Source organism: Pongo abelii, chromosome 17 (assembly GCF_028885655.2).
Source record: "Pongo abelii isolate AG06213 chromosome 17, NHGRI_mPonAbe1-v2.0_pri, whole genome shotgun sequence".
Classification (NCBI taxonomy): domain Eukaryota; kingdom Metazoa; phylum Chordata; class Mammalia; order Primates; family Hominidae; genus Pongo; species Pongo abelii.
The window spans coordinates 33,295,388-33,320,390 of record NC_072002.2 but is presented as its reverse complement, the minus strand read 5'-3'; the positions used below and the strand labels follow the sequence as shown (position 1 = coordinate 33,320,390).

General features: G+C 35.6%; 1 long non-coding RNA gene across 1 annotated transcript in view; it reads right to left on the bottom strand.

Annotated features, from left to right (window-relative positions):
• Positions 1-17,734: 17,734 nt before the first annotated feature.
• LOC134760327 (uncharacterized) overlaps positions 17,735-25,003 on the bottom strand; it is an 85,083-nt gene continuing 77,814 nt past the window's right edge. The window contains exons 2-3 of the long non-coding RNA XR_010137676.1: positions 20,852-20,893; positions 17,735-18,529 (exon numbers count right to left, since the gene is read on the bottom strand). This is a non-coding gene — a long non-coding RNA (uncharacterized LOC134760327). The remainder of the gene's footprint in view (positions 18,530-20,851; positions 20,894-25,003) is intronic.

Genomic DNA, 25,003 nt, shown 5'->3' with positions numbered 1-25,003 from the left:
TTACAAGGTCTGATATTTAGTCAAAAATAACCAAACAGGCTTCTCCCACTGCTTAGGATGTAGTCTAAGAGACTGTCATTCTCACAATAACAATGAGGTACAGCTGAATAAGCTACATACAAAACCACATTAAATATTTTAAAAATTATAATTAGAAGTAAAAACGCATAGAAGGCAAAATAGACTAAAATCCAGATGGTGATGAGTCTTTTCTTGGAAAAAATACATATAACCTCCTTTCATCAGGATTCATCCCCCTGCAACAAGGGTATGGAGAAACCAGCCAAATTTAAAAAATAGTTTTGATAGCTATGTGAGTTGGCATAATGGATTTAAATTCTGAGGAGGCTGGGCCATAAAATGAATCTGTACACACCCACCATCTCTAACCTATGGACCTTCCTGTAAGTACAGCATAGAGTAACCAAAAGAAATTCCTTGGAGGCTCCCCAGGCATTGCAATGTAGAAAGGCAGTGGCTGCTAAAGGATCAAGATCAGGAGGAAAGGCTCAGAGAAATCCCCCCACATCCCAGGGCCCTGGGGCCTTCAGTTTGAGCCACAAGTGCCACATTAAGTCCTCAGGACAGGGCAGCACAATAGATAGAATGCTCCCAAGGTGTAAGAAAGCAATGGACAGAACTGCAGAGCGAACAGAAAATGCCATAAATCTAGAAAGTTTACATCCAGTTACAGAGCAGAAATACATTTTTTGTGGTTCAGAAAGCAGGTATGTGGACTATAAAACATTAAGGTGTCATTGGAGTCTCAACAATGCTCAAATCCAAATCCCTGCTGAGGGAAGTACTGATACCCCCGTCAAAATATATGAAGCTAGAGGTGAAATTAATATAACTGAATCTCCTAAGCCCAGACAACGATTGACTATAGAGTAAATCAACTTGTCTGACTGCACTAGTGAATGTGTAGGGAGACACATTGACAAAGAAGGGTAAATATTTTTATGAGGATAAATATTATTTACTTGTTTCTCTACTGCTTTTTTGTTTCTTTTTCCAGACAAAATCTGTAATACATTAAACATTTATGAGACACACAAAGATTCAGGAAAATGGTCAATAGAAGGAAGGGTAAATATTAAAAGAGGCAGAGATTACTCAGATTTTATGATTATGACATAAGGACTTTATGATACATATATTTGTCCACCTATTAGAAAAGGTGAACAGCGTGTGTGAACAGATGAAGAATTTTAGCTACAAAATAAAAGCTAAAAAAGAAGCTAATGAGAATGCTAGAGAGGAAAAAATATTATATAAGAAATAAAACACATATTTGATGATTTAATAGCAGATGGGACACAGCAGAGGAAATAATCAGCAAACTTGAAGAAAGATCAATAGAAATTATCAAAATGAATTAACAAAGAAAAATAAACAATAAAAATGGAAAATCCAAGATCTGTAAGTCAATATCAAATGTCTAATACTCTTACTTGAAATACCAGAGAAGAGAAAGAGAATGTGAAAGAAGAAACACTGGAAGAGATAATGCTCAAGAATCTCCTAAATTGATAAAAGACATCAACCCATGGATACAATGAGCTCAAGTATTTCCAAACAAGATACATACAAAGAAAATCACTCTTAAGTCTACCATGGTCAAATTGCTGAAAATAAAAAATAGTGAATCTTAAAATCAACAGGAGGTGGGGTGAGGGTGGAGGGAAATATGTCAGATAGATCTTGAAAGATAGGTCAGACAGGTCAATGACAGATAGGTCAATGAAAACAATGATGGCTGAATTCTTATTAGAGAAAATGTAGGCCAGAAAGCAATAGAAACACATTTATAAAAGGCTAAAAGAAAAAAAAAAGAGCTATCAATAGTTAACTACCTCTATTTATCAAAATATCAAAATATTCTTTAAATAAAAAGGCAAAATAAAACATTTTCAGAAAAACAAAATTTGAGAGAGTGTACACTACAAAAATAACTAAAACAAGTTCTTTAGAGTGAAGGAAATTGAAACCTAAGGAAAACCTAAATCTGTAGGTAGAAAAGAAAAATACCAGATTTGGCAAATATAAAAGACATTTTAAAGTATTTTCAACAAATTCAGCTGAGAAAAATAGATATTCACATGTAAAATAATGAAGTTGGACCTTTGCCTGATATCATATACAGAAATTAACTCAAAATGCGTCCAAGATCTAAATGTAAGTTTAAAAACTGTAAAACTCTTAAAAGAAAACATAGGGCAAAAAGTTCATGAAATAAGATTTGGCAATGATTTCTTGGCTATGATACCAAGGTACGGGTGACAAAAGAAAGAAAATAAACAAATTGCACTTCATGAAAATCAAAAGTTTTGTGCATCAAGAGATAATATACACAGAATAAAAGGCAACTATAAAATCAGGGATAATGTTTGTGAATTATATATCTGATAAGGGATTAATAGCCAGAATATGACAAAAAAAAAAAAAAAAACAATTCAAAAAGGGGCAAAAGACTTGGATCAACTTTTCTCCAAAAGAGATACTGATAGGGACAGGAGACAGATAAATTCCTAGGAAGACAGAAGTGTGTCCCCAGTGAAACCCAACCTTCAAACCAAAGCCTGAAAACTGAGCTACTGGTTCTGGGCATAGTCCATGACTGGAGTAAGAACTTCCTCAATGCCTTTTAGCCAATGGAATGATGACTTTTCCAGGCCTGTTCATGCAATCAGCATGCACTCCCCCATTCTGAGCCCATAAAAACCCTGCACTCAGCCTCACAGATGGCTACCCACTTCCATGACCCCTCTCACACAGAGGGCTACCCACTTCATGTCCCCTCTCATTTCTGAAAGCTTTTCTGTCACTCAATAAAATTCTTCTCTGCCTTGCTCACTCTCCAAGTCCATGTACCTCATTCTTCTTGGTCAGGGGACAATAACCCAGGAGCAAAAAAGGGGTGCTCCTGGCTGGTTCACTGAGCTGCAGGTGGCATGAATGAAAAGGGATGTGACATGCTCCCATTCGCCAGACTACAGGAGCGAAGAGCTGCATCCCTTCTGGGGGCCCAGACCCCAAGACTCCCTGAGCCAGAGTATAACACAGAGAGAACTGTGGCATTCCCTGGTGGCTTAGACCTCAGTACTCCCCAAGCAGAAGCTGTGACACCCACTTGGGGCTCTGTGGTTGCTGGCATCTTTGCGTCCCCATTGTCCAGATGCCAGCGTCCAAGACACAAGCTGGTCACAACACACTGGACCAGACACGGGCTGAGCACAGAGCCATGATGGGCACGGGATCCAAGCCAGTAGCACAAGCCAAGTGTAGGCTGCTGGGCTGAGTGTGCGGAATGATCCCAACAGGCCTGAGCAAAGTCCAGGCAGAGGCACTGCCAGCTGTGGAGGTTTCTGGCTGGTGAAACAGCACAGAAAGAATCCTGTGTCAATATGTAAATGGCCAATAAGTACATGAAAAGATACTCAACATACTAATCATTAGAGAAATACAGATCAAAACTACAATGAGTTACCAATTCACACTCATTACAATGGTCAGAATTATAAAAACAGAAAATAACAAGTGTTAGCAAGGATGTAGAGAAATTGGAGCTCTTGTGCACTGTTGATTAGAATGTAAAATGGTACAGCCACTGTGGAAAACAGTATAAAAATTTTTCAAAAAAATCGCAAATAGAATTATCATAGGTTCCAGCAATTCCACTTCTGGCTGTATACACAAAAGAACTGAAAGAAAGTCTTGAAGAGATATTTTTACATCCACGTCCATAGCAGCATTATTCACAGTAGCTAAAACATGGAAGTAACTTAAGTGTCCATTGATGGAAGAACGAATAAGCAAAATGTGCTAAATACATACAATAGATTACTATTCAGCCTTAAGAAGGAAGGACATTCTGATATTCCCTACAACATGGATGAACCTTAAGGATATTATGCTAAGTGAAATAAGCCAGTCACAAAAAGACAACTATTATATGATTCCACTTATATACGACATTTGGAGTAGTCAAAGTCATAGAGCCGTCAAGTAAAATGTGGTTGCCAAGGTCGGAGAGACAGGGAAATCAGAGTTATTGTATAATGAGATAGAGTTGCAGTTTTACAAGATGGAAAGAGTGACGGAGATGGACGACAGTGATGGTTGCACAAAATTATGAATAGATTTAATACTACTGAAATGTACACTTAAAAACGTTAAAATAGTACATTTATGCTATTACATTATCTACCTATACACACACAATTAAATTTATTTAAAAGACTGTTGAGTGTCTAAATCAATAACGATAAAATATCATTGGGTTTATGATATAAGTAGAAGTAAAATATGCAAGAACATACAAGAAGGTAGAGGGTAAATAGAATTACACTGTCGTGAAGTTAATTACATTGCTCAATTATTGTTATTTACAGATAGGCCATAATGATACATATAGTAATCTCTAAAACAACCACCAAAATAATACAAGGCATTACATCAGAAATTCAACAGAGTAAATAAAAGAAGACAGGAAAAGAAAAACAGAGAAAAAAACAGAGGCTCAAATTGAGATATATAAATAGTCTTAATATGACATTTAATATATGTTAATGGATGAGACACTCCAATTGAGAAACAGAGTGCTCAGGCTGGATATAAAAGGGCAACATTCAACTATACACTTAAAAAAAAACCACTTTAAATAAAAGGGCACAGACACACTGAAAATAAAAGGGTGGAAAAGATGGGGGAGGGATAGCATTGGGAGATATACTTAATGCTAGATGACGAGTTAGTGGGTGCAGCGCACCGGCATGGCACATGTATACATATGTAACTTACCTGCACATTGCGCACATGTACCATAAAACCTAAAGTATAATAATAATAATAATAAAAGGAAAAAAAAAAGAAGACATCATAGTATCTTCAGATCAAAAGGGAGGTTGTAATAGTAGTTTAAATTATTCATGGCAAACCGAATGTCATGGACACTAATTAGTTTAGGAAAGGACATGTGATTAATACTGACCAGTGATAAAGTAGTTGGGATCTACTAAGGTTGGAGGTTTCCATTCGTATAAAAGTAGTCAAGAAGAAACATCCCCTCTTCATTCATCGGATATTGTTGGCGCTATATGTGTGATCATGATGAACAGATCTACATGCTGAGGCTGACAAACAAAAAAGATAAAAGAAACATGAGCCTTTGATCCTGACAATGGCCATAAATTAACCAACATTTTAATCTGCCTGACATTTTGATTTCTTGTTTCCTGAGATAATATATCCATTATTGTTTATGCCATTTGATTTATAATTTCTATGACTTGCAACTGAGATTATTTTCAACAGTATAGCAAGTGTGGAAAAGTTGTTTCAGTGTTTCATTTATCTTCAGTGTCTAGCCTAGGATATAACATCAAAAAGTGCTCAACAGATGTATGCAAAGTAACCAATAAATGAAATATTTTCACCATCAAAAAAAAAAAAAAAAAAGATACACCCCATAAACAGAATGCATAAGAAATTAGTGTGGCTAGGTTAGTATCAAAGTAGAGATTCACAGAATTGTCAGAAATAGAGATGTTTCATAATGGTAAAGGGATGAAGTTATCAAGATGTGACAGTCCTAAATGTTTATACATTAATAACAGAGCTTCAAAATACAGAAAGCAAAAACTGGTAGAACTACAAGGAGACACACACAAAAAAGAAAAAACCAAAATAATAGTTGGGGACTTTCACAAGTCTCTCTTAGTAATTGATAAACAGGTAAACATAAAGTATCTTTATAGTATATATATTATAATTCACAATTAGATTAAGAATGTCTTAAGGGCAGGTATTTCTTTTAATATTTTGATGAATAATAGAGGTAAACATCATGAGACAAACAAATACCTGTGTGTGATATTATTATCATTTTTCTTTATTTGCTTATTTGGCTATAAATTTGTTAATTTGCATAGCAGCAGAATGATTGTTAGAAAAAAGAATGGAAGGAGGGACTCCTTTCTCAGTTTCAGAAAGGTAGTAACAATAACCTTGATTATTAGGAGTTTAAAGCAGAGGCCAATGAAAACACAGTCATCACTAGCATGTCGGTATTATACTTAATGTAAATGTGACTAGTCTTTTCTTATTTATTTTTTCCAGGTTTCTTTTTTATTTTCATTTATTAAATACAGAAGAAATACTTTGCTGAAGAAGACACAGGAAACCCTATTTTGTATAAAGGAGGGATTACAAGAGATTCTTGGAAAATCAAAGATGGGTGAATTGGAGGTAGGTCAATGTTCCCTTTCCTTTTTAGATGCCAGTTCTCTTTAAAAATGGCAACTGAAAACCTAAACACTGACAAAGGCATAAAAATCATCATATAATATCAAATATAGCTATATGCTAAGCTTTATGAGGTCAAAGACTGTGTCCATCCACTCAGTACTGTATACTCAATATCTAAGACAATTCCTGACACATAGTAGGCATTCTTGAGCATTTGTTGATTGAATGAAGGATTATTCATACTTTTAAGCTTTGGCTGAAATTATCTTTATGATAAATTTCATTAAAATTTATTGAGATTTTAGAGAAAATGTTCTATGTAGAATTTTCTTAATTGCTTTTATTTTTATAGTTGAAAACTGGCCATGGTAGACTTTTCTTTTCCCCTCTGTCAATCACAATGATTGGTTACTAGTCACAGCAAGATGATAATGGGCTTTTAGTATCCTCTTTGTGCAACTGTCATATTTTCCCCCTTTTGGCTTATGTGCTTAATTTTTCATTAATTCTTCTTTCCTGAAATGTAAATATTCTTGCTTAGTAATCATTACAGAAATCTATAATGATTTCTGTAATCATTATAGAAAACAGTAGATAGGGGAGGAGAAAACAGTACGTTGTTCAAATCATCAAATTCTTAATACCACCTTAGGTTAAGAAGGATGGCAGTTGTTACAGAATTATGTAACTGAAAGAAAGAAAACAAAGGCATTAAAAGAAAGACTCCATAATGAATCTTCTGGCAGGTTTCAGAGAAAGAAGCAGCTGGGTCTTCATGGCAAGAAAATATAGTGGAACCTATTGGTAAAATATGGTGATGAGTGCTTTCAACATGTTCAAAAATATGGTCATTCAGAAAATATATATTTCAAAGTGCCTAAAGACATTTAACAAGAAGATATAATGGCCTGAAAGACTATATATTTGTATATTGACAATAATAGCCATATTTTAAATGTTACCTCTCATTTAGGATCTAAAATTGCATCATGGGAAACATTATTTCTCTATTTATAAATTTTGCTAAAACATTTTTTGGAATGACTTTAGGATTTTTTTTAAACAAAGAGTGAAAATTTCAGGAGCTTGATATCATTTGAGTCTAATGCAATAATCTTCATATCTTGGCACTACTATGAAAAATGAAGAAAACAAAGATAAGCTTACAAATGTAAATGCCAGAGCTAATGATTGTGACACAAATATACTATGGAAACAGCATGGCTCAGTAACTAGGCAACAGATTAGAAACTCAGGTTTAATATCTAAGTCTGATTTTCTCCCTGGTTTTTAGCTTTGTTTCTTATCAGCAATCTATTTAATATGTTGACTTATATAGGTGAAGGATAAAAATGGTGCAAATAAGCCAAAATGGCAAATAACTTCCCATTCTTATTTAACTTTGAAATGTCCCAGGTTTTACATTTGAAGAGCATAAGAGAGCTATGTAAGAGTATCACAACACTTCACAATAAATGATGAAATCACAGTCAAGACATATAAGACGTTTTGAAAAGCTATGTCTTTTTACTACGTTGCCCAATCCATCCTTGAAACAGTGCTACCTATTTGACTTACTAAGTGCCAACCTATGTGGAAGAAGGTGGTGTCTTTTTCTATGTTGTCTGACTCTGGTTCAAACAATCCCAACCTGAAAAAAATATATGTAATTTTCAAATAGAAAAAAAAAATCTTCAAGCTGTCTACCTTATCTGTTCTACTCAGAATGAAATGGTGACTATGCCAAAAAAAAAATTGTAGCAGATAACGTGATAATGTCATTAAAATGTTAACAACACAGTTTCCATAGATGAACACATGTACAATCCTGGTTTTTTTTAGATTTCTCCATGTGGAAAATGAGAAACAGGACTAGGTAAAACAACAACAAAAAACCTCACCATGAGCTAAGCTTTTAGTCCTTCATATGCTAGCAGAATGCCTCAAAATATCAACTCTTCTACTCCATTGCCAAAACCTTCATATCTCCACAAAAACTAAAACGCAGTGGTATGATATTTGCAATCAAGCTTTCTGGATACAACAGTGGTATTTCATAGTTTCTGCTAATGTCACTATTTGCTGCCAAGAATTGGGGCCATTGAATCATTTAGTGGATCCAGGCATTATTTTGTGAATGTTTAACAATTTTAACATTATAAACTGACTTAATATGACCTAATATAAACTAATATTGGTTGGGTATGTATCATATACTGACATATAAGGTCAACAACAGTGATATTTTGGATCCAGTTTCTAACCTCTAATAGATTATAGATGTAAGGTAGTACATTACTCTAAAAGAACAAACAGTAAGGTTGGAGAAAGTTGGTTTGTTTTCTTCGTTAAATCCTATATTTTATCAGTTCATTAATTTCAATAAACATATCTGTATTGATACCAGTCACTGAGCTTAAAGCAGATTTCAGGATAAATGATCTAGATATAGGCATTTCAAAGAAGGAGCTCTCAGGAAAATGCAGTCAGATAATATTTAAATAATATAATACAATAATATATAAATAATATAATACAATGGATTAAATGCTATAATTGAATATTTTTAAGTATAGCAGAAAAAGGGAGGAAGTAAGTAACTAGATATTAGAAATGGGATAAAGCGTCACTGGGGAGGAAGCAATTTAACTAACTCACAGAATCAGAAAAGTCAGGACCAAACAGATAACATTAGTAAAGGAAAGAAAATTCTACACAAGAGAAACAGTAAATGGGCAGAGCATAATGCTGGGTTTTGATGCTCTTTTACTTGAATTTTCATTTTTTCATGGGAGAAGAAACAGAAAAAAAGCAAGAGAACCAAGAGTTGTGAAATGCAAGAGCTGAGATATAAGTTCAGAGAAGGAAAAACTTTAGAATGACTAAAGCCACATTTGAGGCTGCTGAGGGATACTTTGTTCCAAGAATCAGGCCACATACAGAAATAGAGCGTAAAGATGTGGGGAGAGGACTTATGACAGAATCATAATTAAGACACAATTCATAATTAACACATGAATCTCGACAGAAGGAGTTGATCCAGAAACTTTACCCTGACTTGTAGATGCTTCAAGTTGAGAGGTTCTGTAAAACACTTGGTAAATAACAAAGGCTCCAGACATTCAAAAGGATATTCGTAGAATAGAAATCTAAAATATCAAACAGTAGAAAACACAGTAAGGAACATTAACAAAAGAGGAAGCTGCCAAACACATGTACACTAAAAGTACATAATTCCAGTGTTGCTATTTCTGATGAGACCTAAATTTGTTTGGTTCGTACCTTGACATTTAGTGTTTTTAGATTTTCACCAAGACCTAACTGCTTCAGTCACTAAAGCTCTAATTCTGCAGAATTTATAGCCTTAATTCTGTGCCATATTCTGGAGCCACTTCATTTCACCTGTCTGACCGCCTGGGTCTCAGGTCAACCATGCACAAGCTGGGGGCAAGCCTCAGCACAGAGCTCCTAATGTGGCTCAAGACAGGCTGCTGGAGTTCAATAAATATTGATTGATGGTAATAGGGACAGTATCACTCTCCTTAGATATGTTGTCACTCTGCCTGCAGGAAAACACTGAGAGTCTGTGCTATTCAGGGCAGTTTCTATGGCAGCAGAAATTAAAGGCCAGCAAACTTGAAGCTACACAAAAGTCGTGGGACAACATCATTCTGAATCTTGCATCATTCATGACTGTTTGTATTGTCTCAGCACCAAGAACAGATCAAGAATGTTCAATAAGTCTGCACTGTGAACAGTGAAACTGTGACAGCTATGTCATGTTTTTCATAGAACAGACTATTTCCAAGCTAAGGTATAGATTTTTGGAGTGGGGACGAGTGAGGCATAGTCCCTTCTCGTGTTTTAGCTTCAGTCCACAGAGGGGAGAACTTTTTTGGACTTCTTGAGGCAATATTACAGAGAACATGTCTACTTTGCTCTTAGTACACATATTTGCACCTCCTGAGGCCTCTAAGTGGCCAATTTTATTGAATAGATTTTGTTCTAATTATTGAACTGCATTGCTAGGGGGTGAGATACCATCCTCTCAAAGGCACCTGTAATGTTCAGTTTCTTCTCCAGCATGTTCCTGGTTAAGAATTACTTACAGATTCCTAGAATCTATGGGCTCATTAAGAATGGCTCCTTGGAAAATATCACATAAGCTATAATATAAAATGGAGATGTTTCATAAACTAAACTCTCTCTGCTTTGTGTGTTAGTCTCATGAAACCTTGCTTGAAGGCCCCATCTATTATTTTGAATCAGAGTGGCAGCTTTATAATATATAGTGATATACCCAAAGTTTTTCTCATGTTATTCTCAATTTCTTTGGTCTCTAAAAGATACCTTGGAATCAGAACTGCCTCCACAAATTGGGAATAAAAGACCTAAAGTGATTCAGAAGCTTATGTCTTTGTTGGTTGGTTTGTTCTCCTGCTTTTTACTTAGTTTAAAAAAAAAGCAAAGCAAAACAAAACAAAGAAATCTAAGAATGGAAAGTAAGCATTCAGGCACAAAAATAGATAAGATTTCTGTTTTCAAGAAGGATGTTGATACCTTTGCTCCAACTTTTAAAATAAATCTCATAAGAGAAGGATTTATAATAACTAATTTTAATTTCAAGCTATGTTTAATAGATTTATACACATATATACACACTTATACACATGAATGCCTTTGAGTCACAGAAAATATGACAAGTAAAAGTGTATGTAATACAGATGACAAAACAGTACACTTGGACCTTTATTAATTGAGTGAGGGGTCTTAGGTCCCTGGAAATAGGGAAGGCAGAATACATGCAGCAAAGGATCTAAAAAGAAAAAGAAAACATCCACATGGACATCCTAGGTAAGAACCTAAAATTCTAACCAATGCAAAGAGCAAAAATATTTTTAATCGGCCACTGTGTTTAGTCTTCTACTTTGCTATTTATATTTATTACCAGAACTCTTGAAATATAAACTGCTGAAAGATTTCTAATGGCTAATTTTTCTCTTCTCACTTTGGGGGAATTAAGATTAAGTTGATATCTGGAATGCAAAGGAGACTATCAGCACAACCGCCGCCCCTAACACATCTACCTACACCCCCCCACACACATAAATGCGGTTATCAGAAGACTCAGAAACACTTTCAGCAAGGGTTCCATCCATATGACTGCTCATCTATAGGAAAAATCACTGCTGTAGACAGTAGGTAGAGGCATACTATGTGGACGTGAGCAAGGAGAAAACCCTATTATCTAGAGCTCAACTTCCATATAACAGATGGATATTGCTATAATCTGAATATATCCCCTAAAATTCATATGTTGATACATAATCCTGAATGTGATAGTATTAAGAGCTGGGGCCTTTAGGAGATAATTAAGTCATGATGGTGGAGCCCTTATTGAAATTAGTTACCTTATAAAAGAGATCGAAGGGAGAACCCTAAAGTTCCACTGGCCATTCCATCTATCTCTTCTGCCATGAGAAGAGGCAGAATCCCTCTTTTTTATTGCCCTTCCCCCTTCTATCATGTGAGGATGCTGCCTGCAGAAGATGCCATCAATGGAAAAAGCCCTTACCAGACCACTAAACATGCTGGTGCCTTCATCTTGGACTTCCCAGCCTCCAGTACTATAGGAAATAAAGTTATGTTCCTTATAAATATCCAGACTGTGTTTTTTTTTGTTACAGTAGCACAAACAGACTAAGACACATGTTAAATGAAATACTGTCCTCTTCAAATTGTACTTCTTTCAATTATATTTTTCAAAGCATAATCGGAAAAGAAGTATAGGGAAAAAAGAAAACGAGCATTAATAAAATGTCTGCTACTTACCAGATACTATACTGGACATGTTCAGTATGTTATCACACTTAATAACACAACTTTGTCAGATTTCTCTTCTTATTCCCTTTTTGCATATGAGGCAAAGTGAGATAAAGTAACTTACCTAAGATTAAAAAAATTTATAAGTGGAAATGTGGAGATTTGACCTTATTTATCTTTCATTGTAGATGAAGCACACACCACCAAAAAATAAAACCCACCTAGCACTCATTGAGAGTGTACCATGTGCCAAGTCTATAATAAATAAATTGCATTTTATCCTCACGACAATGCAGTGAGTAAGTATTAATACTTTCCACTTTATAGAAGAGAAAAATAAAGGGAAAAATAATAACCAATTGCACGTAATTTAAATGGCTGGAGCCAAGATAGAAACTTTTCTGTATAATTCCAAATTCTAAGGGCTGACGGTAGCACTCCCCACTCTCCATACTTATGATTTTTGTCTGGATACATTTACTCACACTGGGACTTGCTGGATGGTTAGCTTTAACTCCTTGGGGTCGTAGACTAACTAAATAGGACCAGCTCAGAAAATATAACATCTATTGACCTCAGAATTTCAGCATCATGATAGGGCATTAAAAAGCCTGTCTATTACGGGTTCTCGGGGACAAAACTGTAGCTCAAAAAATTAGGGTCTATTTACATGTTGCAATAAATGAGAGCACAGAAAAAGAAACTTAGAATACCTCTCCCCAACAAAGAACTCTATCAGGTTCTTATAGGAATAGGGGGAGGGGAAGGTGATGGAAGAGTGAGGAGTTTAGATCATTATATTAGGCAGTATTTGGCTTAAAATAAAGCAGATCTGTATGTAAAGAGGTTAATTTCAGTCTTTTACTGAAAGGCAGGTTCAAGTCTATGGTTCTGTGGAAAACACAATGGTGAGATAAATATGAAATGCTCTGTCCATAAATCACTTATCTGGAACTCTGCAAGACTGCCTCTATGCACTAGGGACTCATATCATTCAAGCAAGAGTAGACTGTCCCATTCTTAGTGAATTGGCATCAAACATCAAAGTTTCTGACAGTCTATGGTTTTAAGATTTGCAGAACTAAGTCCTTTTCTTAATGAACAAATGAGGATTTTACTGATGTACAAGGTAGAGCATGCAACTTCTCAAACTTAGTTGAAACTGCATTTTTATCAAGACCTATACAGGCATCTCTCACAGATAATGTGAGTTCAGATACAGAAAACCACAATAAAGCAAATATCACAATAAAGCAAGTCACACAAAATTTTTGGTTTCCCAGTGCACATAGAAGTTATGTTTACATTATTCTGTAATTTGTTAAGTGTGAATAACTTATGTCCAAAAAAAGAATGTATGTACTTAAATTTAAAATACTTTATTTCTAAAAAAATGGTAACAATCATCTGAGCTTTTGGTGAGTTGCAATCTTTTTGCTGGTGGAGGGCCTTGCCTGGATGTTGATGGCTGGTGACTGATCGGGATGGCGGTTGCTGAAGACTGGATTGGCGTGGCAATTTCTTAAAATGACACAATGAAGTTTGCCAGATCAATTGACTTTTCCTTTAACAAAAGATTTTTCTGTACCATGCGATGCTGTTTGACAGCATTTTATTCACAGTAGAATTTTTTTTCAAAAGTGAAGTCAATCCTGAAACGCTGCCACTGCCTTATCAACTACAATGATGTAATATTCTAGATTTTTTGTTGCCATTTCAACAAAGTTCACAGTATCTTCACCAGGAGTAGATTCCATCTCAAGAAACCACATGGCTAGCCAGTTATCCTAGCACCATTTACTGAAGAAGGAGTCCTTTCCCCATTGCGTGTTTTTTTTCAGCTTTGTCCAAGATCAGTTGGTCATAGGGGTGTGGCCTTATTTCTGGGTTCTCTTTTCTGTTCCATTGGTCTATGTGTCTGTTTTTCTACCAATACCTTGATATTTTTGTTACTGTAGCCCTGTAGAATAGTTTGATGTCAGGTAACATGACAGCTCCACCTTTGTTCTTTTTGCTCAGGATTGTCTTGGCTATTCAGGCTCTTTTTGGGTTCCATATGGATTTTAAAATAGTTTTCTCTACTTATTTGAAGAATGTTATTGGTAGTTTGATAGGAATAGCATTGAATTCGTAAATTGCTTTGGGCAGTATGTCCATTTTAATGATATTGATTCTTCCTATTCATGTGCGTGGGATGCTATTCAATTTGTTTGTGTCATCTCTGATTTCTTTGAGCAGTGTTTTGTCATTCTCCTTGTAGAGATCTTTTACCTCTCTAGTTAGTCGTATTCCTAGGCATTTTATTCTTTTTGTGGCAATTGTGAATGGGACTGCATTCCTGATTTGGCTCTCAGCTTGGTTGATGTTGGTGTATAGGGATACTAATGATTTTTGTATATTGATTTTGTATCCTGATACTTTGCTAAAGTTGTTTATCAACTGAAGGAGCTTTTGGGTGGAGATGATGGTGTTTTCTAGATATAGAATCATGTTGTCTCCAAACAGGGATATTTTACTTCCTCTCTCCCTATTTGGATGCGCTCTCTTTCTTTCTCTTGCCTGATTGCTTCCAGAAGATTTTCAGTAGACTGTTTAGATCTATCAGATAAATCACTTATCTGTGGCAGGTATACCCTTACAAAATATATTTCTTAAATAATAACTCTTGAAAGTCAAAACTACTCCTTGATCCCTGTATTGCAGAATGGATGTTGTGTTAGCAGACATGGAAACAACATTAATCTCTCTGTACATCTTTACCGGAGCTCTTGGGTGATTGTGTACACTGTCAGTTAGTAGTAATATTTTGAAGAGAAGTAGTTCTCAACGGTGGGCTTAAAACATTCAGGAAACCACTCTTTAAGCTGTTATCCAGGCTTTGTTGTTCCATTTATACGGTACAGGCAGAGTAGATTTAGCATAATTTTAAGAGTTCTAGGATTTTTACAATGGTAAATGAGCACTGGCTTCAACCTCAAGTCACTGGCTGCATTAGCTCCTAACAAGAAAGTCAGATGTGCTTTGATGTTTTGAACCCGGGCATTAACTTCTCCTCTCTAGCTAGAGAGTCCTAGAATGTCTAGATGGCATCTTCTTCCAAAGTAAGGCTATTTCATCTACATTGTAATGTATTGCTTAGTGTAGTCACCTTTGTCAATTATCTTAGCTAGATCTTCTGGATAACTTGTTGCAGCTTCTATATCAGCACTTGCTCCTTCACCTTACACGTTTGTGTTGTGGAAATAAATTCTTTCCTTAACCATTATTAATCAATTTCTGTTAGCTTCAAAATTTCCTCCTGCAGCTTCCTCACCTCTCTCAGACTTCAGAGAATTGAAGAGAGTTAGGGTCTTGCTGCGCTTTGGGCTTTGGCTTAAGGGAATATTATGGCTGGTTGATCTTCTATCCAGACCACTCAAACTTTCTCCTTAGCAGCAATAAGGCTGTTTTGCATTCTTGTCATTTGTGTGTTCACTGAAGTAGTGCTTTTAATTTCCTTCAAGAACTTGCCTTTTGCATTCACAGCTTGGCTAACTGGTTTGCACAAGAGGCCAAGCTTTGACCTATCTCAGCTTTAAATATCTCTTCCTCACTAAGTTTTATTATTTCTAGTTTTGGGTGTAAAATGAGATAAATAACTCTTCCATTCACTTGAACACTTAGAGGCCATTGTAGGGTTATCATGTGGCTTTATCTTAGTATTGCTGTGTCTCAGGGGATAGGGACGCCTGAGGAGAGGGAGAGAGAGATGGGGAAACAAACTGGTCAGTGGAGCAGTCAGAATAAACACATCATTTGTTGATTAAGTTCACTTTCTTACAAGGCATAAAGAGACCATGGCAATGTTAGATTCAGGTAAGAAGAGGAGGCAAAAAGTATTTTATGAACTGTAAAAGTTCCTCCAATTCAAAAGCAGAGTGGCAGGGTAAATGATAGGAGTCTAGTAGCATTTGGGAGGGAAAAGTCTTTGTTCGATAATGGTAAGTAGTGACGATTTGTGCCTTGAATTATCTTTCAACTGCACAAGGATTTATGAAGAAGGAGGTTGGAAAAATATAACCAAAGGAATTGACTATGTTTAAGAGAATAAAATGTTAAGTTATGAAATTTAACAATTAGAGAAGTTTATAGAATTCACCATTTTCCAAGTTACAAATGGAAACTAAGAGTTAGGTCCTGGATGTAGCAGAAATGACTAGATGTCCCTTTAAACCTGCTCTCTGCTCACCCTTTCTCTCCTAGAAGAGAACCCCCGATTTTAGATGGGCACATGACTGTGTAAATAAATGCATAACCAACCTTCCTTGAATCTAGATGTTTGCCTGTTACTAATTTATAATTCATGGGATGCAAGCAGAAGTAGAATGTATTACTTCTGGGAAACGCCTTTAATTGCCCTTTTTCAACCCTTCCTCCTTTTACCTGTGATGGCTGGAACTGGGATAACATCCTGAGCCATGCAATGGAAGCCAAGTGCTGTGGAAAGCAAAGTGGCAGCCTAGAAGGAATTTGGGTCCCTGATGATTTTGTGAAACTGATTTTTTCCACCAGACCTGAACTTCCAACCTCCAGTCATCTTTTTCATAAGAGAGAAATAAACATCTTGCTTAATTCACTATCACTTTTGGCTTTTTGTCACTCATAGATATGCACCCGCCTAATTGACATATTGGTCCTCTACATTAATATCCCTAGAGTTGGACATTGTCTTTGCTATATTGTACCTTCCATTAAAGGGAAGTGTAATGTCACAAAACTAGCATTGGGTATAGATGTAAGTTGAGATTAAAACAAACAAATAATATTCTTGGACAAAAACATGACATTATATTTGAAACACATGAAGACTGAATAAAATTATCTTAAGGCTAATTTTCAAAAACTGGAGGCAATGAAGTATAGTGGTTAAGAATACAGATTCTGGAAACAGCCTGGATTCAGATCCTTTCTTTGCCACTTACTTTGTAAATTTAGCGACATTGCTTCACTTCTTTGCCTCAATTTTCACATCTGTAAAATGAGAATAGTTACAGACCTATTTTCTAGAGTTGTTGTGAGAAGCAAACTGATTATAGAAATATAACTCATATATAGTTATATATATAAAATACTCTATTATATATAGTTATATATATAAAATACTCTATTATATATAGTTATATATATAAAATACTCTATTATATATAGTTATATATATAAAATACTCTATTATATGTAGTTACATATACGAAATGCTTAGAGTAATGCTTGGCAAATAATAAGTGCTACTAACCTACATAACAAATAATCTAATAAAAATATCTCAATTCCACATATAGCTAGATTTAGTGTTAAACAGTAGAATTCACTCTTTGATTAGGAGAATAAAGTTAATAGGAGATGACTCTTGATATGCCCCATACAGTATTAGGAAGAGAATTTATCACCCATGAACTATCAATGTCTCATGGATCACTCCAAATGTATAGGTAAAAATGATATAATTTAACTTTAGGATTTGTAAATGTCACTACAATTGTCAGTGTAACGGAACACTCTGTAATACACTCTATAATATATTTAAAGAAATAACCTTAAGTAACTTTTTTTCCTTAAACTGGTAGCTTCCCAATGCTGACTGCTCTGTTCAAATAACGAACAACTCTTAAAAGTTATATGATATAATTTTCCTATTAATTTTATTGGTATATAACTGGGTCATAAAATAACACTGGAAGTAATAGAATAAATTTTTTAAAAAGATCTTCATATGTTATTTTTCATTTGCAGCCAGAGGAAAAAAACTTGTAACTTTCTGTGGAAGTTTCCAGACAATTTTACAGATATGGACCATTTTTAACAGATCTTTTAACCTATACATTTTTTAATAAGCCAAACAGGAACAGGAGAACATCGTTTCAGTGAAACAAACAGATTGAAACATTGTGAATGTCAGAACCACAGTCAGAAATGCTCCTTTTTTCTCATCTTCCCTTATTGTCAAGTTTTATTGTTTTCTTGAAATGTTATCTCAGTCTTTAAATGGCTTCTCTCTACACTGGGTGAAAATGTGCTGGCCGATTCGCATCTTTGTCACCACTCAGTAGACTCAAGATAAATGTATAAATAGGAAGCCTGAAAGGTCTAGCTGGGAAAATACAAAGGCTCAAGGAGGAGTCATGCAGGATGAGCATCTGGTCTTTCTTCTTCTCGTAGAACTGCAGTTTATAAACTTCCTCTCACTATGAGGCTTTTGCACCATACTGGGAAACTTCCAAATATAACTCCATTACAGAGCCATCTGAAGAAGCTAAAAAACATCCATGCTGATCCAGAGTATGAAATAGATGACGTTCAGTATTTGTCAAAACATTTCACCTTTGCAGCTGCTGAACCTGTAATGACAAGGACTAAGACCGGGTTGACAAGCACACAATTATACTTACTGGAGAAAGTTCAAGGGAAGTTTGAAATACATCTGTAAGAGAAGAACACATAATTGAAAAAATAGTGCCTTTTGGATGTTTAAAATATACTAAAATAATTCCCCACCACTAAGTGCCTTAGGTATTCTAAAGTCTGGGGTTTTAGTTTTTCTTTAGCCCACTGATTTTGACAGTGAACAATATTTATTAAGTTTCTGTTATACTTGAAACCTTACTGTGTATCTTTTATTTTATTTTATTGTTCACAAATACATTGTACTAAATATTGTCTATCCAAAAACCTACAAAAACAGGCTTGTGGAAGCTGAATGAGAACCACAGTTCTTGATCAAGGCTGGGGAAACAATTGGAATGATTTAATATTCTGCTGCTCAAGGTTCATAATGACTATGGAGGTGATCAACTGAAGAAGTTATTTGAAAAATTAACATAGGGTAACTAGATTAGAAGAATGACCAGGGAATATATGAAAACATTTTCTTACCTATATGTTCTGGATTTTTATTGAGTGAGATTTTATTTTGAAATTCTCTTTCCATCTGTTCTAGTCTGAGTTCTGCTTAAACTGCTCTGTTAACTAAAGAATCTCAGAAATCTCACAGACTCAATAGGAAGGCTGAAGAAACATGTTTCAAAGTGGACAAAACAAAGTGGAACCCAAGTAACTAAAACTTCAGTTGAATCATGCCATTAGGTGAGTCTGGAGAAAACACCACTGCCTTGGGCTCTGAAACCACTGCCAGTAGCAATACTGGATGCCACCACTGCTGTAGGACAGTCACCAGTTTGTGTATGAGACACTGGGTTGCACCACCACCAACACCTCCATGGAGTTCCTGTGCCACTGTCATCAACAATGCTGTTGTGATCTGTTGATTATATGTTGCTGCTGGCACTTCTGCCTACAGACACAGATGCTACTGCCACCACTGCAGACAGAATTCTGAACCATTCTTTCTTCTCTTCACTACTTCCTCTAGACATCAAGATTACATGGGCACCAAAGTGCTACCTAAGAAGAAATTTGGAGAGGAAAAATCTACCCCCTTTTCATTACTCCACCTAGCTTGGTACTTTCATACATGAGAATTATATTTGAAAGTTGGCTAATCAGAGAAATGCAAATCAAAACCACAATGAGATACCATCTCACACCAGTTAGAATGGCAATCATTAAAAAGTCAGGAAACAACAGGTGCTGGAGAGGATGTGGAGAAATAGGAACACTTTTACACTGTTGGTGGGACTGTAAACTAGTTCAACCATTGTGGAAGTCGGTGTGGCGATTCCTCAGGGATCTAGAACTAGAAATACCATTTAACCTAGCCATCACATTTCTAGGTATATACCCAAAGGATTATAAATCGTGCTGCTATAAAGACACATGCACACATATGTTTATTGTGGCACTATTCACAATAACAAAGACTTGGAACCAACCCAAATGTCCAACAATGATAGACTGGATTAAGAAAATGTGGCACATATACACCATGGAATACTATGCAGCCATAAAAAAGGATGAGTTCATGTCCTTTGTAGGGACATGGATGAAGCTGGAAACCATCATTCTCAGCAAACTATCGCAAGGACAAAAAACCAAACACCGCATGTTCTCACTCATAGGTGGGAATTGAACAATGAGAACACTTGGACACAGGAAAGGGAACATCACACACCGGGGCCTGTTGTGGGGTGGGGGGAGGGGGGAGGGATAGCATTAGGAGATATATATACCTCATTCTAAATGACGAGTTAATGGGTGCAGCACACCAACATGGCACATGTATACATATGTAACAAACCTGCACGTTGTACACATGCACCCTAAAACTTAAAGTATAATAATAATAATAAAAAAGAAAGTTGGCTAAACAACAAAAGGCAAATATTGATCATAATCTACTTCTTTGACTGTCCAAATGCACAGCCATCCTTTTCCTCAACTTTTATTTTAAAAATACTTTGTCCTAATGTAACATAAACAGGGCCATGCGATGGAAAACTCCCTCTACTTTCTTTTCAAGAGGAAACAAATTAAATTCTTGTCAGTTACTCCATTCAACTCTAACATCTACAACTGATGCTCTGCTGGTACCTACTCTACCCCTAGGAAAAATACTGTACCATCATGTACATATTCCATAATCAATAAATTAAATTAGAAACTTCTCTCTCACCAACACCTTCCATATAAAATAATGAAGAATGAGAAGATTAAAACATTTTAAAGAGCAGGTAAAATTTATGCAAATGTATTCATTATGAAAAGTAATATATGGAAATGCTAGAATCCATATTTCTGCAACTGGTCATGAGAACACAGCTAGAAGAGTCTCCCTCCTCCATGTTACCTTGTCTTTCAAACTCCAGCTCAGCTTTCCAGTTCTCTTCCCCTGATAAGGAAAAAACAAAACAAAACAAAACAAAAACCTTAATTCTTAATTCTTAAAATATCCAGATTTTAGTGGTCATATCTATATATAGGGTTATGGAGTTCTTAAATTAAACTTTTAGCTTTTCTCTATCTTTACTGAATTGCACCAACTTTTCCACTGATAATAAGGACTGATCACATACTTCATTTTTGGCCTTGGACCCCACCTTTAAAACTTCAGTCAAAATAACTTTCAAAAACTGATTTTTAAACTCATATCTTGAAAAGGTTTAATGGCACTTCAGTGCTGCAGATAAATCTAAATTCCTTAACATGCCATATGAAACCCACCTTATTTTCAGACTCATATCCTAAACTAGCATTTTATACCATAACTATATTAAACCAATTGTTGGTTTCCAAACTGTGATGTCCTCTTTGGAGAGATAGGTAGGTAGGTAGGTAGATAGATAGATAGATAGATAGATAGATAGATAGATAGATGATAGATGTATAGATATAATCATTATAATGGAGATAGTTATAAACTAAATTTTGCTCTGTGTGTGTATGTGTGTATAGACACATGCACATACTTTTCACATTAGTACTTTTTGTCAGTGCACATGCAGAGCTTACTAAATGTCTAGCACATGAGTTAGAGCTAATAAGGATCACAGGAATGAGTGAAACAGTGAAAGCATGAATAAATGAATACAACAAGATAAGAAACATAAAAAATGAAATTGCTTCAAAAATTACAAAAATCAAATCCCAATAACCTTCAGTTTCAACTCCTACACATAGAGAACTTGGAAGTCACCATTCTTGTCCTTACACTAAGAAGCTGAACAAACTGAAAATCATTAACTTTTTTGGAACCAATCAGAAAATTGTGGTTGCAGGGAAAAACACCACCCTAAAATCTGGAGAGATAAGTAAATACAAAGAACTGCAGATGATATATCAATTTACTTAGAGCTGAAGCTGCTAGAATCATAAACTGGTAAAAACACAGAAATAATATTTTGATGAATTCCTAGGTACTGAATGTGATCTGCCCTGAAAGTGAGAAACTCTTAGGGGCTGCAGTATGAGACAGCACCTGCACATTTATAGGTTTTCTTCCAGAAACCCCAACAGGCTCTCAAAGTAAAGACTTGAGAAAGATCCTAGTGTGGCTCTGGCAGGGGGACAGAAAGAGTAATCATTGGGAAATATACTCAGAGTTCTCCATAGCAAAAGCCCACTACCCAGGGAAAAAGACTTCACTAGTGCCTTATTCCCCCAGGGAAGGGAATTTTTCCCATTCCACCCTCTTCTAGACTTCTTGTCTCATCTAAAACAAGAAGGAACTGAAAAACACTTGTGAAGGTCACAAGCCAGGGATAGAGGCCACTAATAGACTGAGATTTAATCACAGCATTACAGAACACTTCAGCTTCCCAACAACTTACCACCACACTGACAAGACTCCAGTATAATAGTAGATTACAGCTGAAGGAGCTGAAAGATGCAGACTCTCCCTGATCAGGAGTACTTAAAGAAGATAAGCCAAGGTAAGAGGAAAAGAAGGGCACTAAGGAATTTAAAGCCTCTGACACCTGCAACCACAGCAAACATTAAACACAGTACAACTCCCAGTCATATTAACATACACCCTCACACTGAAGGCATATGTTTCTCAGTTCCTATTACCTGATACTTCATGTCCAGCTTTCAACATCAACAAAATTACAAGACATACTAAAAGGCAAGATAAAGCACAGTCTAAAGAGACAAATGAGCATCAGAGTGATGACCGAAATCAGTAACTGAGGCATACACCAGCTCATCGAGGTTTATGAAGCCAGCTTTAGGGTGCATCCAGGAAAAACAAGAGCCACAGGCACAGCTGTGGTTGTTTTTAGAGATGTTTCTAGGAGTCTTCGTATTTATACATTTCCTTAGAAGTAGAGAAAGGCCTGCAGGAACAGAGGCAGTTAAGGTGGTAAGGCAAATATTTATATTCCTGCGAGACTTCTGCTAGTGCCCAGTAAATCTACATTTTACACAAGATGAGGTGAATGTCTGAAGAGAAAAAGAGAATAAATGAAGAGTGTATGCAGACATTTCTGGAGAGGTGGAGGAATGAGTCTTGACTTTGTTCTGCACCTGGAAATATAAGCTTGTACTGGACATTATCAGTGAGGAATTGAACAGACTTTAGTTTTAGGAGCTAGACTTAGATTGTGTACCTAAACTTAACAACTAGCATGTCTTTTTTTTGTGTGAGGCCAGCAAATAATTTACTTATGATTGATCTATGAGACAGTCATTCCCAGATGTCTGATGCCTTTCACCTTTCCAAGGGGTTCCAGCTGATGCATAGTGCTGGCAACAGCTATTCATTTGGAAGAGGATGTTACAATGACTCAATCTCTGCACTTAAGCTTCCCTTTTATAGAAGAAGTTTGCAGGTCCTGAGATTTTATATTTTCCTTTTAAGAGCCAGACTCAGATATGACCCAGATGTCAAAATTATTGGACAGAAAATTTAAAAGAACAATCATTAATATGTTATGGGCTCTAGTGGAAAAATACACTACATGTAAGAACAGAAGGGTAATGTGGTCTGAGAGATGGAACCCATAAGAGAGAATAAAAAGAAAATGCTAAAAATCAAGACATTACAACAGAAATGAAGCAAGTCTTTGATGGAGCATCAGTAGACTGGATATGACAGAGTAAAGTATAATGAGTTTGAATATAAATCAATAAAAATTTCCCAAACATAAATGCACAAAGAAAAAATAATGGAAAAATAACACAGAGCAAAACATTCAAGAACCATGGGGCAATTTCAGTAGTTATGATATACCTGTAAGAGGAATACCAGAAAGAGAAGAAAATGACAATGCAACAGAAAATAAAAAGTATTTGGAGTAATAACAACCAATAACTTTCCAAAATTAATTAGAGACAACAAACCACATATCCAGTGAGCACCAAGAAGGCCAAGCTGGAATAAATAACAAAACAATTTACAACTACAAAAGCCATATTTACTACAGAAAACCAAAGGCAGAGAGGAAAACTTGAAAAAAGGCAGAGAGAAAATAAAAACAATTTACCTATAAACAGATAAGGGTAAGAATTATGTAGATTTCTCATCATGCATTAAGAAAGCAATAAGAGTATAGAATGAAACATTTAGTGTCAAAGGAAAAAAAATGACAGACCTAGAATTCCATGTCCAGTGAAATCAATATGCCAATTATTTTCAAGTTTGTCTATAAATTTAACACAACCCCAAACAAAATCCAGCAACCATCTTTGTACATCAACAAATTATTTCTAAATTTAACATGGAAATACAAAAGACATAGAATAGCTATGAAAATACTGAAAAAAAACAAAGTTGTTGGTCACATACTACCTGATTTCAAGACTTAATATAAAGCTGCAATAATCAAACCAGTGTGGCATTAGTTAAAGAAAAAACATATAGATCAATGGAGCAGAAGAGAGACCCCAAAAGTAGACCCATACAAATATAGTCAGTCAATTGACCTTTGACAAAACAGCAAAGACATTCGATGGACAAAGTATTGTCTTTTAGCAAGTGGTGCTAAACAACTGGGACATTCATGTGCAAAAAATTAATCTAGACAGAGATCTTACAAAAATTAACTCAAGATGAATGACAGAATTTCTAGAGATAAACTAAGGTTTTCAGGTGCTCAGGGGTAGAGTGCGAGGGTTATATGCGTAATGCATAGTGGCTTTTGTACAAACGTATGAAACAATCTAAGTGAAAAGTTGAGGGAAAGGGTGCTAACCTGGGTGATTTTGGAATTAAGCCAAGTTTGTAAGGCTAAGCAAAAGAAACTGAATACAAACACTGTTCCCTAGCCGATACAGTGTTCCCAAGGAAATATGAATTAACAATTCTGATACAACTTTACATGTATAATGGAATTGAATAATTAGGTAAATGGATGGCAGATAGTGGGAGCATGATTTCTTACTGTTTTAATAGGAATTTAGAGATTAAACAAGGGGAGGAGTTTAGAATATAGGCTAGAGTGATTTGTGCTGTAATAGAAAATAGTTGGAGACATTAGTATGAACTCAGGCTAGCTTAATA